Source organism: Perognathus longimembris, chromosome 4, assembly GCF_023159225.1.
Source record: "Perognathus longimembris pacificus isolate PPM17 chromosome 4, ASM2315922v1, whole genome shotgun sequence".
Taxonomy (NCBI): domain Eukaryota; kingdom Metazoa; phylum Chordata; class Mammalia; order Rodentia; family Heteromyidae; genus Perognathus; species Perognathus longimembris.
Window position 1 is genome coordinate 16,082,653 of NC_063164.1, and position 14,234 is coordinate 16,096,886.

The window sequence follows — 14,234 nt, forward strand, 5'->3', positions numbered from 1 at the left end:
TGGAGAGTTTGGGCTGGCCAACTGGAAATTCTCATGCATCACTTGTGAGTCCTGATTGGATCGTTGTTGGGCAAGGCCCACAACAGTTTTTCCCTTGACCAGTCCCTCACCTCCTTGGTGGGACCAGGAGTTGTGTCCCAAATAAACCCTCTGGGAGTGTGTGGCTACCTCTACCTCCTTCTGGATAGTTTCTGCAGCCATCATGAAGCCCGCGGGGGACAAGTGTCTGCAGATGACATCCAGTCATCAGTGGAAGAACAAGCGGAAGGTCTGGAGTTGGGGAGTCACCAGGATCAGCCCTGCCCCTTGCATGAGTCTGGCTGATGCTGGCATATGTGGTGCGTGCATATTTGCAAATGCACCCACAGGGGACGTTAGTCAGGGCCCTTGGTTTTAAAGCGCACTGTGACCCTCTTACTGCCGGTATGATATATCGTGGTCAAGAATACAAATTCAGATATCAAATCCCATCACCATCATCACTTGACTTGTGTCTGAATCACTCAACTGTACAAAGTAGGGTCACGATGCTATCCACACCCAGGGCCGTGGTGAGCTGTAAGCGGACTCATGCGGGGAGCAGCGCCTAAGAGGGCCTGGCGCGTGCTAAGCACACACTAGCCAATGGGGTCTTAACATTGCCTCTGCAGGCTGTCAGCTCTTGCCCTTCACAACAGCGCTCCATGCTGTGTTGGCAGCTCTGTGTGTGTGTGTGTGTGTGTGTGTGTGTGTGTGTGTGTGTGTGTGTGTGTAAATGCTCCTTGAGGGCAGGGAATGTATCTGGTTAGGTCCCTGTAGCCTGCCCTGCCCTAGCACTCAGAGCGCGAGTAGCTGAGTGAGTGAGGGCCATGGGAAAGGATGAAACAAGAGACAATGGAGTACTGGAATGTGTAAAGATCCAGAAAGCGAGAGGGTTAGGGATGTTCATTCTGGGGAGCCATGACTCTAGGAGACTGAGTGACTGTGTGTATTTGTGTGGGGGTGGGGGAGGGGTACTTCTGGTAAAGCTTTCAAGGGGCTCCTATGCTACAGTGGGGCAGGGACCCCAGGAAGTGACAGGACATGCCCTATCCAGGCCTGAGGGTCCCTGTCACCCTGCTGCTGCTGCTGCTGCTGCTGCTGCTGCTGCTGCTGCTGCTGTCCTGGTCAGAACAAAGTGCTGCATGCTCAGTCCCCACTGACGTTGAGAGGATGAGAATAAATGAGCACCCACCAAGCCTGGTGTGTTTGAGCACTTCCTAAACTGTCCAGAGTGACTCAGGTTGGGGTGATGAATTGTGGGGTGGGTAGCTGGTGGCATCTTTGAAGGATGTAGGCAGAGCTAACTTCATGGGGCACTGTTGTAGGACAGACTCTGCAGTCAGTGCTCACATCAGTGACTTCCTGAGGTAGAACCACAGTTGTGCAGGCTTCAGATGTGGTGCCTGCCACGTCCCCAGCCCAGGCTGTGCCTTTCCACTCCCAGGCCTAAGAGCTTGGGGCCTAGCCTGGCTGTGCCCTCTGCTCCCAAGCCTAGGAGTCTGGGGCCATGGCCACAGAGAGGAGGGTAAAGCAGTGGTCCTAAGTAGAACCCTGGAGGAATGAGAGTCAATGTCAAGGAGAAGAAATGGGAAGTGAGGGGTCAGATTAAGGAAGGTGAAGGGAAGGGAGGTGATACACAGTGTGAAGGAAGAAGGCCATGCAGGTGACCAGATTGGAGGCTGAGAGGCCAGCCGAGGGAAGAGAAGATGATGAGAGACCACAGTCTTGGGCCTGGGCCACTGGACCGCTTTGGACTTTGGGCCAATGTGTCCAGATAGGGCCAGTCTCCACAAGGATGCTGAGAAAAGGCCTGAGAGAGGCCTGGGGGCAGGAGGTCGCTCAACTAGCACTGGGAACGGCCCTGGCTGGGGACAGCATCTGTGAGCCAGATGTCCAGCACTTAGCACAGCCTTGTCACTACCCCTCCTCCTCAGCCCAGTGGCTGGGCTAAAGGTCAGCTCCTAGGTGGCCAGTGTATTCTGCCCCAGCCAACGTCCATAGCCTTTGCTGGTCAGTGCTCTCTCTGCCTGGGGGCAGTCAGAGGGGAACGGGTTTGCCCCAGGCTCCTAGGAGTTCACAGACATAGTAGCAGACAGAGGAAAGTTGTATTATGTGGGCAGCAGAGTTGGCTCTGTGAGTTTTCCCTAGACGTCTGCATGCGCGTGTGCATGTATGCCTGGGTGTGGTGATACTGGGGCTTGAATTCAGGGCCTGGGTTCAAGCTAAGGGAGCTCTCCCTTAGCTTTTTTGTTTGTTTGTTTGTTTTTTGCTCAAGGTTAGGGCTCTGCTACTTGAGCCACAGCTCCTACTTTCAGCTTTTTGGTGGTTAATTGGAGATGAGTCTCCCATGGACTTGCCTGCTTGAGGATGGATTTGAACTGTGATCCTCAGATCTCTGCCTCCCGAGCAGCCAGGATTACAGGCGTGTGGCATTGTTGCTCGGCCCCAGACAAGTTTTCATGGTTGATGATGGCTGTCATGTCTTTCCTTTACCATCTGAAATAAATATTGAGTCCCGTTTGTTTTCAAAACCATTCCTTGTGCTTTTATTCGGTGACTTATTGCCTATCTACTGGCATCCCCTTGTGGATGTTGTTTGATAACATAAGGTATAAAAGAGAAGCTGACACTTCTGATGATATTTGGAGCGCAGTGGAGCTTCCATATTCTTTGGTCTAGATGCTGTACTTCTATTAATGTATTCCAAAATATCTTTGTCTTTTGGGGGCAGCCATACCCTTGTTGTTAACTGAATCCAATGTATTTTCACTAAATCTTAGACCTGTCCCTGAGTGAATTATTAATTCATGTTTCTTATGACCGTAGCTCAGGACATTACCCCCAGAGAAACGTTCCCTTTCTACCAGTGGTCCATTTATAAACTCAGTTTTGCATTTTGACTCAGGGCAGCATCTTAACTCTTTCTTCTGCTGTCTTTTCTTCCCTTCACGGGTGTGAGTTAAGCCTCCCTCCCACATCTCCAGCTACGTTGCTGATAACTATGTCGAACAAGCCAGGGCAGAGGACAGAGGCCTTTGGTAAGCCAGGAAGTTGACACTGATCTATTAATCAACACCTCGTGGCCTGCCGGTTAGGAATCTACTCCGCTTTCTGTCTTGTCTCCAACAGTGTCATCACGGGGCCTGCCAACGCCTTCCTGAAAGTCAGATAGTCAAGGCCTGGGGGATCCCTGATTGTCTAGCTTAGGAATGTGAGAATAGTGGGGTTCAGAGGCTGTGAGTAGCTATGTGAGGCAGAGGGCTTGGGCTCCCTGGAAGGCTCTGGCTGAGGAGAAGGAGAGGGTTCCCAGAAGCTGTCACGCCCCGGAGGCAGCCAAGTCCCATGTTGCCCTTCCAGCTTGAAACCAGCTTCTCAGGGAAACCACCAATTTGTAAGCAGTGACAGGTAGGCTCCAGCAGAGACTTCTGCCCTGCACCAACCTCTGTCTAGAATTGTGCTCCTAGCGAAGCTTTGGGGCCTTGAGAGACATTACAGCCATCAGTAGCTAAGAGGGACTGTGACTTAATCTCACTCCACAAAAGAGCTGAATCCTAGTGCCTTTCTGGCTGGAAACTGAGGCAGGTGTAGAGGAGAGAGGACTGCTGTGCAGGCCCTGGGGGAAAAGTTATTACAGGAGAGGGCTCCCCCTTTTTGCTACACATTTGAATAGGAAGCTAGAATGTGGAAATCCACATACTGCCAGTGTGTAGTCTGCTCCCCCCTCCACCACTGTGCCCATTTCTGCATATTGAGAAAGATGCAAATGAATGCAAATGAGATGGATGATAGGGAATGTCAGCTTGATAAAGAGCTGAGAAGCCAGTATGAGGAAGGAAGGAAGGAAGGAAGGAAGGAAAGGAAGGAAGGAAGGAAGGAAGGAAAGAAGGAAGGAAGGAAGGAAAGAAGGAAGGAAGGAAGGAAGGGCAGGTCTCTTTAGGGAGCAGTGTGGATATGGCTTCTGAAGACAGCCTTAGAGGGGGACAGTGAAAAGAGGGGGTGACCTTGAGAGACGGAAGAGAGAAACACAAAGGGTTATGTGCATCTGATCATATAAAATAATATTTATTGAAATGAACTCCAGGAAAAGGACACAGAAGTTTTTTCTTAGTTACTGTTTTTGTTTTGATTGTTCATTTATTTGTCTTTGGGAAGGTAAGGGGAGGACACAGAAATGGAGGGGCCAAGGATGAACAAATGCAGCCGTGGTGCTCACTAGACACTATGTGGAAATGAACTATACAACTTGTGGGGGGGATGGGGGAGAAAAACTAAGAGGGAGGGCAAGGGTGACATTGTCCACAAAGAAATATACTCATTACCTGTCTTATATAACTGTAACCCCTCTGTAGATTACCTTTATATAAAAAAATTTAAAAAGCATTTTAGAGGACAACCTGAACAATTTCTTGCCTGCAGGAAGAGGGGTATAGATTGAAGGGAGGGTGAACTCACGTGAACAGTACCAAGGCCTGCAGTGGCCCTCAGCCTGGTCCCCAGCTAGCTGTGTGTGGGGCCCAATCGGAGCTTAGAATCCCCCTCCTCCCAGGACCTCAGGGAGGGAAGAAGCAATGGACCAAGGTGCCCTCCCTTTGAAAGCTGGACATATGTCCTGCTTTCTCTATGGTGGAGAGCCAAGAAGAACATGGGGCCCTGGGGGCTAGAAAGGTAGGCATCAGCAGCTCCCTCCCCCCCCCCCCATCATGGGAGGACATGGGAGGTAGGGCCCTCTGCAGAGGATACAGCCTGAGCCCCAAAGGGAAGGCTCATGGACATGATGTCCTCCAGAGAAGTGCAGGAAGTGCAGGAGCCAGAATCCCCAGGTGTGACCTGGGGGGACTCGGGCGTGAGTTGGGATACCCGGATCCGTGTGTCCCTGTCCCAGCGGCCCTGGGATTTTACACAAGGGTCCGGATCTCATCTCCGGATCTCATCTCTGAGAACCAGGTTTCAGTGAGGACTGTTAGAGAAATGCACCAGGAAAGGTTCAGTGTGGGGTGGGTTCAGCACCAGTGTGGGGGTGGGGAGCTGAGTCTGAGCGGCCAGGACCCTGGCTCCAACATTCCTGGGCCTTGATCCACCTCTCTTGACCTTATCCTTGCCCTTCTCTGCATCTCCGAGTCCTCTGTCCTCCTTTCTACTGTGCCACCCCTCTTCTTCCAATGGAAGTGTCGATCTCAGCCCCAACAGGACACACACAGTGCAATTCCTCCCCGTCTTCTCCATGCTTCTCTCTTGGTCCTTGGGGCTCTCCGGCCACCCCCAGTCCCATCCCTTTCCTCCTCTGGCTGTGTTTCAAACCCCCTTTGTCCTTCTCTCTCCACTCCTTTCTTCTGTTGTCATCCGTTTCTGTAGCTTCTGTCTTCAGCTAACAAATGCCCACTGAGCCCTCCCCGCTAGATGCCAGCCACTGCTGTCTCCTTTCTTGCTTCTGTCTCTTTACAACTTCTCCCTAGGCCCCCCTCCCCTCTCTCTCTCTCTCTCTCCCACACCCCTGGGCCTCCTGCCACCCTCCCCCCAGCTCCGCCAGACTCCCAACACTGGCATTATTCACTTTTATGAGAACCCCCCAGGCCTACCCCTGAATGGACCGACCACAACTGGAAACAGATGTGCAGTCCTGCACCAGGGATGGGAGGGAAGGGGGGGGAGGAGAGGGCATGGGCTTGGCTTTAGGGGCTGGGTGGGGGCTGGGGGTGGGGAGGAGGAGGGCCAGCCAGTTTAGAGGAGTGGAGGGGAGAAAAGGGCTGGCAGGCTTCTTCAGAAAGTGTGTGTACACACACGTGCATGTGTATCACTCTATCACACACACACACACACACACACACATACTGGAGCGTGCGCAGTGGATGGGCTGTGGGGTAATTCTTGTAAATCAAGAGAAAAGCCGTTTTTTTTTTTTTTTTTTCTTTTCGGAACTGCTTTTAACTGCTTGACTTGGCTCTGCTGTGGTTTGTAGAGAATTTTAGAGGTCAAAGTTTGGCTCAGGAGCCGGGAGCAGGCAGTCTGGAAAGAGAGGGTGACAGTGAGTGGTGTGGAGGGCCTGACACCCCAAAACTCCAGAGGAGGACAGCTGGGGGACAGCATTCCCCAGAGTGGCCTGGCCACAGGCCTGGGGGACACTTGCAGCCCGTGACCCTGTAGTGTCAGAGACACAAGTCTGCCTACAGTTAGCTTGGTCCAGCCTCGTGCAATATTTAGCATTTAGAAATGTTCTTTTATTCAAATATTAACCAACCATCTGGCCATCTCTCAGCAGCAAGAGATAAGGAAATACAGAACCAAGAAAGGAGAGGACAGTAACAGTGTTTTTTTTTGTTGTTGTTGTTGGGTTCTGTTTTTGTTTTTGGTGAGGGTACTGGGGTCTTGAACTCAGGGCCTGGGTTCTGTCCCTTAGCTTTTTCACTCAAGGCTGACGCTCTGCCATTTGAGCATATCTTTGCTTCTGTCTTTTGGTGGTTACTTGGAAATAAGAGGTTCATGGTCTTTTCTGCCTGGGCTGGCTTTGAACTGTGATCCTAAGATCTCAGCCGCCTGAGTAGCTGGGATTACAGGTGTGAGCTGTGGGTACCTGCCTGACTCTCGGTGGATATTTGTCAGCTGAAGACATTCACACCACATTGCGTTAGGCAAAGTAGGTTAGGGGAAGGAAAGCGTGCATCCATCCTCCATAGCTGAAGGGATAGGAGGTGTGGAAGCCCGGGCTGCAGACTGTGGCACTGGTCACAGGGCAAAGGCTGAGCATGGAAGAGTGGTGCAGCGGATGGATGGAGGAGAATGTTTGTGGAAATCAAAGTGGAGGGGGGAGGGAGGGGGCAGGGATAAGAGGCGGGGCTTCAACCCTGAGCGCCTAGAAAGCCTTGGAGAGCTAGGGCTGCTAGTGGGGAGCAGGGACTATGTGATATCAAGCCAGGTGATGTGGGTGAGGGTCTGAAGGAAGGGATGAGGAAGATGGTTTGTTCTGCTGTTCTGGGAACCTGAGAATGGGATGGGGGTTCCATAGTTTACTCCCCATCCATCTCTAGAGCGGAGGAGAGAGCCAGCATTGACATAAACCTCTCTAACTCACAGACTTGGGTGGTGGTCATAATAGGGGTTGGTAAGGTTAGGGTTAGGTAGGCTATGGGGGTGGTGGTATTAGGGGCTATCGGGGCTATTAGAGGATGGTGAATGGAGACTCAGTTTGGGCTGCCTCCTCTCCTGTCTCCTCCCCTCCTCAATCCTTCCTTCCCCTTTTCATCCTCTCTTCCCTCCTGCCCCCCCTTCCCTCCTCGTTCCTCTCTTCTCTCCTTTTGCTTGAATTCAGAGCTTCACACTCTTGCTTGGCCTTTTCAATCACTAGCACTCTACCACTTGAACCACAGCTCCACTTCTGCCTTTTTTGTTTTCTGGTTCATTAGAGATAAGAGTCTCACAGACTTTGCTGCTTGGGCTCGCTTTGAACTGTGATCCTCAGATTTCAGTCTCCTGAGTAACTAGGATTGCACCTAGGAGCTGCTGCCCCCTGGCTGCTCCATCAGTTTTCTTGTTGTTGCTACCTCTGGGCAGAATCCATCATGTGCAATTTGGCTGTTGTCCAGGCTGTGCGCTCTGAAGTACTGGATTTGGGGTTTTGGAACCCTAATGTCTTTCTCCATGGGAGGAGGTGAGCTCACCTTGCTGTGGAGGGAGAGTTGGGGTAGGATGTGTATGGAGAGTTGCCGAGGATGCTTCTCTTTGCACTGTCCCCAAGTCTGTGAGGAAGTTCTCCTCCACTTCCATCCCCAAGGGGTTTGTTGGGATAGACTGGGGGCATGGCAGTGCTCCAAAGTGCTGGCCATCTCTCTGTGGCTCTGGCCATATAGGGTCTCCTCCATCCAGATCCCATGATCCTTCTGCCCACCTGCTTGAGTAAGCCACCTCACCCCGACACTGACTTGTTTTTGGGATAGGGTCTTGTGAACGTTCATCTAAACTGGCCATGAACGGTGATCCTTTACCAGCCAAGTAACTGGGAAAATACAGGCACGTGTGACACCACACGTTCTTCACTTTTTATCATTTATAGATGCTCCGAACTTTTCAAATCACCGTTGTTCTGTTAGTTTTAACCGTAAAAAGGTTTCCCTACACACAGAAAGTTAAAATGAAGCCGGGTGCTGGTGGCTCACACCTGTAATCCTAGCCACTCAATAGGCTGAGATCTGAGAATCACAGTTTGAAGCCAGCCTGGGTAGGAAACTTTGTGAGACTCTTATCTTCAATAAAGTATCAAAAAGCCAGGAATGGAGCTGTGGCTCAAGTGGTAGAGGGCTAGCCTTAAGAACAAAATCTCAGGGACAGTGCCTAGGCCTTGAGGTGTGTGTGCACGCGCATGTGCACGCACACATACATAGAGACAGACAGACAGTTTTCTTTTGTTATTGTTGTTGGTGGTCATGAGCTTGAACTCAGGGCCTGGGAGTTGTCCCTGAGCTTTTCTACTCAAGGCTAATGCTCTACCACTTTGAGCCATAGCCCCATTTCTGTGTTTTTGGAGGTGAAATGGCGATAAGAATATCATGGATTTTCTTGCCCAGACTGGGTTTGAATTGGGATATTCAGACCTCAGCCTCCTGAGTAGCTAGAGGATTATAAGCATGTGCTACCAGGGCCTGGCTTAGAAAGTTAAAATGAATATACAGCAAACTGGCCGTATGTTTAGATCTAGACTGGCCTGTAGAATATATTAACACCATGGTCTGTACTCTGGGGTTGTATATCTCTGATTGAAAATATTTGGAGAAAAACAACCCTCGTGACTCTACTGGTGCAGGTGTCATTTCCTTGTCGTTACCCCCTTAGAGAAATACAGCACAGGACTGTTTTCCTGCATTTACACTAGATGTGTCACCGGAGCTAGTAGCCCTCAGGAAACCCAGGAATGGTGGCATTTGCTTGCTGAAATGTCTTTCAACTCACCTTAGTTTTTCTTTTGTACCAGCATTGGTTCCAGTACTGGCCAGGAGTTTTCTTTTGGCTTTTTTGCTCATGGTTGGCACTCTACTACTTCAGCCACTGTTCCATTTGTAGCATTTTTGTTGTTCTTATTGACTAATTGGGGATAAGAGTCTCAAGGTCTTTTCTGTCTGTGTTGGCTTTGAACAGGGATCTTAAGATCTCGGCCTCCTGAGTAGTTAGGACTACAGATGTGAGCCTCCAGTGCCTAACCCCACTTCCCCCCCCCCCCCGCCTCCTTCTGTATTCCAAGGAGCTTTGAAGTATGCATTTCATTATGTGAGCTCAGTTGAAATGACTTAAGTATACAGTCACAAATGTCCTCAGTCCAGCCAGGAGGGGGAAAAAAAAACACACCAGAGATTGTTATTGCACATTTGACAGCTAAAGAAAACAGGCTCACTGGGAAAGGGAGATTTGTGGCATCTGGTCATAAAGTGCATTGGAAATGCCACAGGCAGAGTGCTCTCCTGAAGTTAAAGACTGCTCTATTATTTTCCCTCCCAGCAGCCCTTGGGCCATTTCTCCATAACTGTGTCTCCCTCTGGAGTTGCTGGCCCAATGGCTAATGGAGGCCTGCTCCCTGCCCCCGTGTGCCTAAGCAAGTGTGCAGCCCCTGCTGTGTACAAGTGCTGCAGGGGTTAAAGAAGGCAGGGCAGCCCGCTGACTCCAGGAAAGAGGCGGTGCATTCTGCTGCCCGCCAGCCAGCCAGCCAGCAGAGAGGGAGCCGGGCAGCAGCGCCCTCCTCCTGCTCAGTTGTTCCCAACCTTGGCCTTGGGACCAGCGCAGCTCCTCCCCACCAGCTCCTGCTTGGACACTCCGCTCACTCACTGCCTTCCTCTTGGCAACCAGCTTCCTGCCAGCCATCGCTGCTGCCCGGCCACTGCCCACCACCCCTGTCCTGCAAGCCCCTTGGCCCAGACCCCCACCCTGCCCAGTGACTCCTCTGCCAGAAAGGTGAGTGTGTGTGTGTGTGTGTGTGTGTGTGTGTGTGTGTGTGTGTGTACAGGGGATGGAGTGGGCCAGGTCTGCCTGGTTGCTGTCAAGACCACCACTTTGTGGCATGAACTAGGAGAAGGTGAGGTCAGCCCCACCCTTCACATGTCTCTGGGCTAGGCCCCTGGGAGGCCAACCTGTCTCCATCCCCTGTTGTCAGTCTGATTCCAGCTTCCCAGCGTCTGGCAGGGATGCGTGGGGTGGGGCTGTCCCCGCTTGCGCTGTCAGAAGGAGTTGTATTTGCCAGGGAAGTTCCTGGTGTCATTGCTGCCAGCCAGCAGTGTAGAGGGATAGCCAGCTCACCAAGGGAAGTAGAGGATGTCTCTTCTGCTGCCTGTCTGCCCGTCTCTGTTCTCAAGTCAGTGCCCGGTAGCTGGGAGGACCTCCTGAGTGGCACGGGGAAATGAGCCCTCTTCATTTCTTTCTCAGACATCCCCAGTAGCTGTTCTGCGCACTTTTCTCTTCTTTGGGGCTCTCTGTGCTTCTAGGGGGCTGGAGCCAGGAGGGTTAGGGTTCATAGCTCTTTGCCTTTCTCCCCTCCTCTCCACGTGGGTCTGGAGCCCCTGGCCCATGGCACAGCTTGGCATGAGTGCTCTGCTGCCCTCCGCCAGCCAACGGGCTCGCTCCTTCCTCACCCCTCTGGGCAGAAATGGCTAATCCAGGTGGTTAATGAACAGACACACAGGCAGCTGCCTCCCCCGTTCCTCGCCCCTGACCCCTCCTCTTCCTCCGTGCCTCTGACCCCCTGCCAGCCACCCCTTTGGAGCTGGAGAAGCCACATAGAGCTCGACTTCAGTGCCCCCACTGGAGGGCAAGCGCCAGGACTGCCTACCCAGATGTTTTTAGATTGGACTCTGCTCTAGAAGAAGAAATTGGGAGGGGGGTGGCTCTGTGTGTGTGTGTGTGTGTGTGTGTGTGTGTGTGTGTGTGTGTGTGTGCTCAGAGGAGCCTGCTGGGCTCACAGGCTTGGCTCCCACAGGGTGGTAGTGGTGGGACAGGGTGAGGGACAGGATGGGTGCTGGCTGGGAGGAGCCCTGTTGGACTGGGGTGATGACGATAGGATAGGAGAAGGACTGGAAACTAGGGTTTTTTTTTTGTCCTGGGGCTCAGGCAGCCTGCCGCCCTTCCTGGGTGGTGGAACTGGGAAAGGGAACCAACCATGTGGAGAAGGCACTGTTTCCCCTGCCTGGAGGTGGAGTGGGGAACACTGTGGCCCCTGGCCTTACCAGCTGGTGGCTCCTCTAGTAGTGTCTCTCCCAGCTCTTCTCCAGGACCTCCACATTTGCTGTAGTCAAGGAGCTGTCCGCCTAGACGCCTGTGTGGTGGGGTGGAGAACGAGTGGTCTGCATTGGGTGTCCCCGTATGGGATTATCTGCCATTCTCCTACCTATAGAGCACAGAAGAGTCTGTTGGTGCTGGAGCTGGGGGGAGAACAAGATCGCCTCAGCCAGTTTCCAGAATGGACTCTGATCTGGAGTTCCGTGCTCTGGGGTGATGGAGGAGGCAACCAAAGGCCTCTCTTTCCCAGCTTCTGTCCTTGAACCCTGTGGGCTCTCCTCCATCCCTCCCCTCCTAATACCTTGCACTTCAGGCTTACTTCTCCGAAAGCCCTAGGGCAGAGCTTCCCCTAGGGGTGGTTCTGTCTGTCTGTCTGTCTGTCTATCTATTTGTGCTGGTGCTAGGGTTTGAACTCATGGCCTGGGTGCTTTTTCATTCAAGATTGGTGCTCTGCCACTTGAGCCACAGCTCCCACTTCTGGCTTTTTGGTGGTTAATTGGAGATAGGAATCTCACAGATTTCCTGTCCCAGCTGTCTTCAGATCTCAGTTGCCTGAGTAGCTAGGATTACTGATGTGAGCCACTGTTGTCCGACTTGTATCTAGGAACTTAAAACCCACAGAAGTTGGTGGCTGTGTGTGTGTGTGGGGGGGGGATATATGCTGGGGTGCATACGATTGCAAGTGCCCTGCCAGGCACTGTTGGAAGGTGACCCAGGTCTTGTAGCTTGGGAGCTGTCAGGGCAAGGCATGTGTATGGCAGGCGGGGGGGCGGGGGGCACAATGGATTTTTATCTGGTTGGAGGAAGAAGGACCGGATGTTAGCATTTGGGGCTCAGTTTAATGAAGAGCTCCCAGGAGAGTGGGTTCCCCTGGAAGTAGTGAGGAGTCAGTCGGTCCTGGGCACAGTGTACAGACCGGCTTCAGGCTGTGTAGGATTCCTGAGCTGGGATGTGGTTAAGGGATGACCTCCCTGGGTCTCTGGGGATGCTGAGGTCCTGGGATTCTCTGACACTGGAATGGAGGAGTCAGAAGCTGTGGCCTCTGGCCTGGGCGTGGGCTTGGATGGAGCTCATAGGCTCGCCTCCTCGCCAGTGCTTAGGGAACGGAGCCTGGTGCTCTGCCCTTGCCCCGTGCCCCTCTCTTGCTTACTGCCCCAGCTCTGCGCCAGCTGCTTCCTGCCCTGCTCGGAGATGCTTCCTCTATGGGCTTCGTCTCTGCCTTGCTGTGTGGTTAACTCCTCCAGGGCTGGAGTGGGCCTGTGATGCCTGCCACAGCGGGGTGTGGACAGGACAGATTTAGCCCCCAGCCTCTGCCTCCAGTGTCTGAGGACAGGTGTGGGCACATCTGGAGGAACTCTGAGGCTCTTGGGGAGGCAGGAGAACCCAGGGCTGCATGTCCTCTGAGTCTCAGTTTCTGTAGATGTCAGGGCATCTAGCTTGTGCAGGTGTGTGTGTGTGTGTGTGTGTGTGTGTGTGTGTGTGTGTGTGTTTTGCAGGGATGGTGAGGGTTCAGGCCAAGGGCTTTGCTCTCAAGGGCTCTCAGGAGAGGTGGGGAGAAGCAAACCTGTTCTCCAGGTAGTAGTGGGCAGTGAGAGAGGAAAGGGGGGTGGGGAGCCCCATCGTTGGAACCTCTCTTGAGCCCTACCCTTCCTGGGAGCTCCTACCCGCTTCTCTGTAGTTGACTTTTGGCCTCTTTTCTTTCTTGTCCATTGTAGAGCTTGAACTCAATGGCTGGGCGGTGTCTTTGAGCTGCTTCTGCTCAAGGCTAGTGCTCTACCACTCGAGCCACAGCTCCACTTGGGGTTTTCTTGTGGTTAATTGGTAATAAGAGTCTCATGGGCTATCCTGCCTGGGCTGGCTTTGAACCAGGATCCTCAGATCTCAGCTTCCCCAGTAGCTAGGATTATAGGTGTGAACCACCAGCGACTGGCTTATGTCCTCTTTCCTTCTGAACAGGAGTTTCTAATCAGGACAACACCTCACATAGTCCTGAAGGGGAAGTCCTTCCCAATGTCTAGTCCATTGTCTCCTCACCTGCCAGGGCCTAGATGAAGCGGCTTCACTTGGACCCTTTAACCTGGTTGCAAGACCCAAGCTCTGAAGAGGAGAGATAGGGAGGACTAAGAGGGCTGGGTAGGGCCTGCTACTGGCTGTTCCTTGCCTTATTTCTGTCCCCAGAAAGAGAAACTGAGGCCCAAGTGGGGCATATATCTGGGGAGGGGGGTGTTGAGGAAGGACAGAGAAGACAGGCAAGAAAGCCCCCATCCTCCAGTTACTGGGCTTGAAGAAAGCAAATCTAAAGGGGTGTGACTAGGAGATGGAGAGACTGGGGGGGGGTGGCTCCCACATTGTCCCTGGTCTGTGGCCTCTGGCGGTGTGGCCCCCGGCTGGCTGGCTCTTAGCTTCCTCAGCTATTAGGCACGGAGAGGTGTGTGGGCACAAGCCAGCTGGAACGAGAGTGGCGAGGGGGGCGGGGCTGGCAGCCCTGCAGCTGTGCCCACCTCCCTGGGCGCTGCTCTCCATTATGCAAGGTCACATTCTTCCCTTCCATTGCATTCTTCCTTTCCCATCCCCAAGGGGAAGGCCGGGGTGGGGTGGGGTGGACTGGAGACCACCAGTGTGGTGATGAGGCTCAGGGTCTGCCCCTCCCCAACTCTGTGACCTTGGCTGGCTTCTTGCTCATCTCTGCTTTGGTTCCCCTTGGGGAGGGTGGCTGACCTCTGCCGAGTTGGCACTGGGGTGCGGTGGGCTGAGGTGGTTAGGTGGGCCCCGGGCAGTCCTGGGCGCTGTAGCCTGCAGGGTTGGCAGGCCTCTGTGATCCCTGCCTTTTTAGGGCTGTGAGCCTGGAATCAGGCCTTGGCGGGGAGTGGAGGGACTGGCCTGGGAGAGCAGTCCTAGAAGCTGATGGGGACCAGGGTCCCCTGAGTACCCTCTGCCATGGGGAGTGGCCGAGCCCTGGCTGTCCC

The 14,234-nt window shown here is 53.1% G+C and overlaps 1 protein-coding gene across 5 annotated transcripts in view; it reads left to right on the plus strand.

The window, feature by feature from the left end:
• Tns1 (tensin 1) overlaps nucleotides 1-14,234 on the plus strand; it is a 160,634-nt gene that overhangs the window by 24,170 nt on the left and 122,230 nt on the right. The window contains exon 1 of one of the 5 annotated variants that reach the window (XM_048344780.1): nucleotides 9,704-9,951. The exons of the other annotated variants lie outside the window; for them this stretch is intronic. The gene's annotated coding sequence lies outside the window, so the exon portion shown is untranslated. Of the gene's footprint in view, nucleotides 1-9,703; nucleotides 9,952-14,234 lie in introns of those variants that run through there. 5 annotated transcript variants of the gene reach the window in all.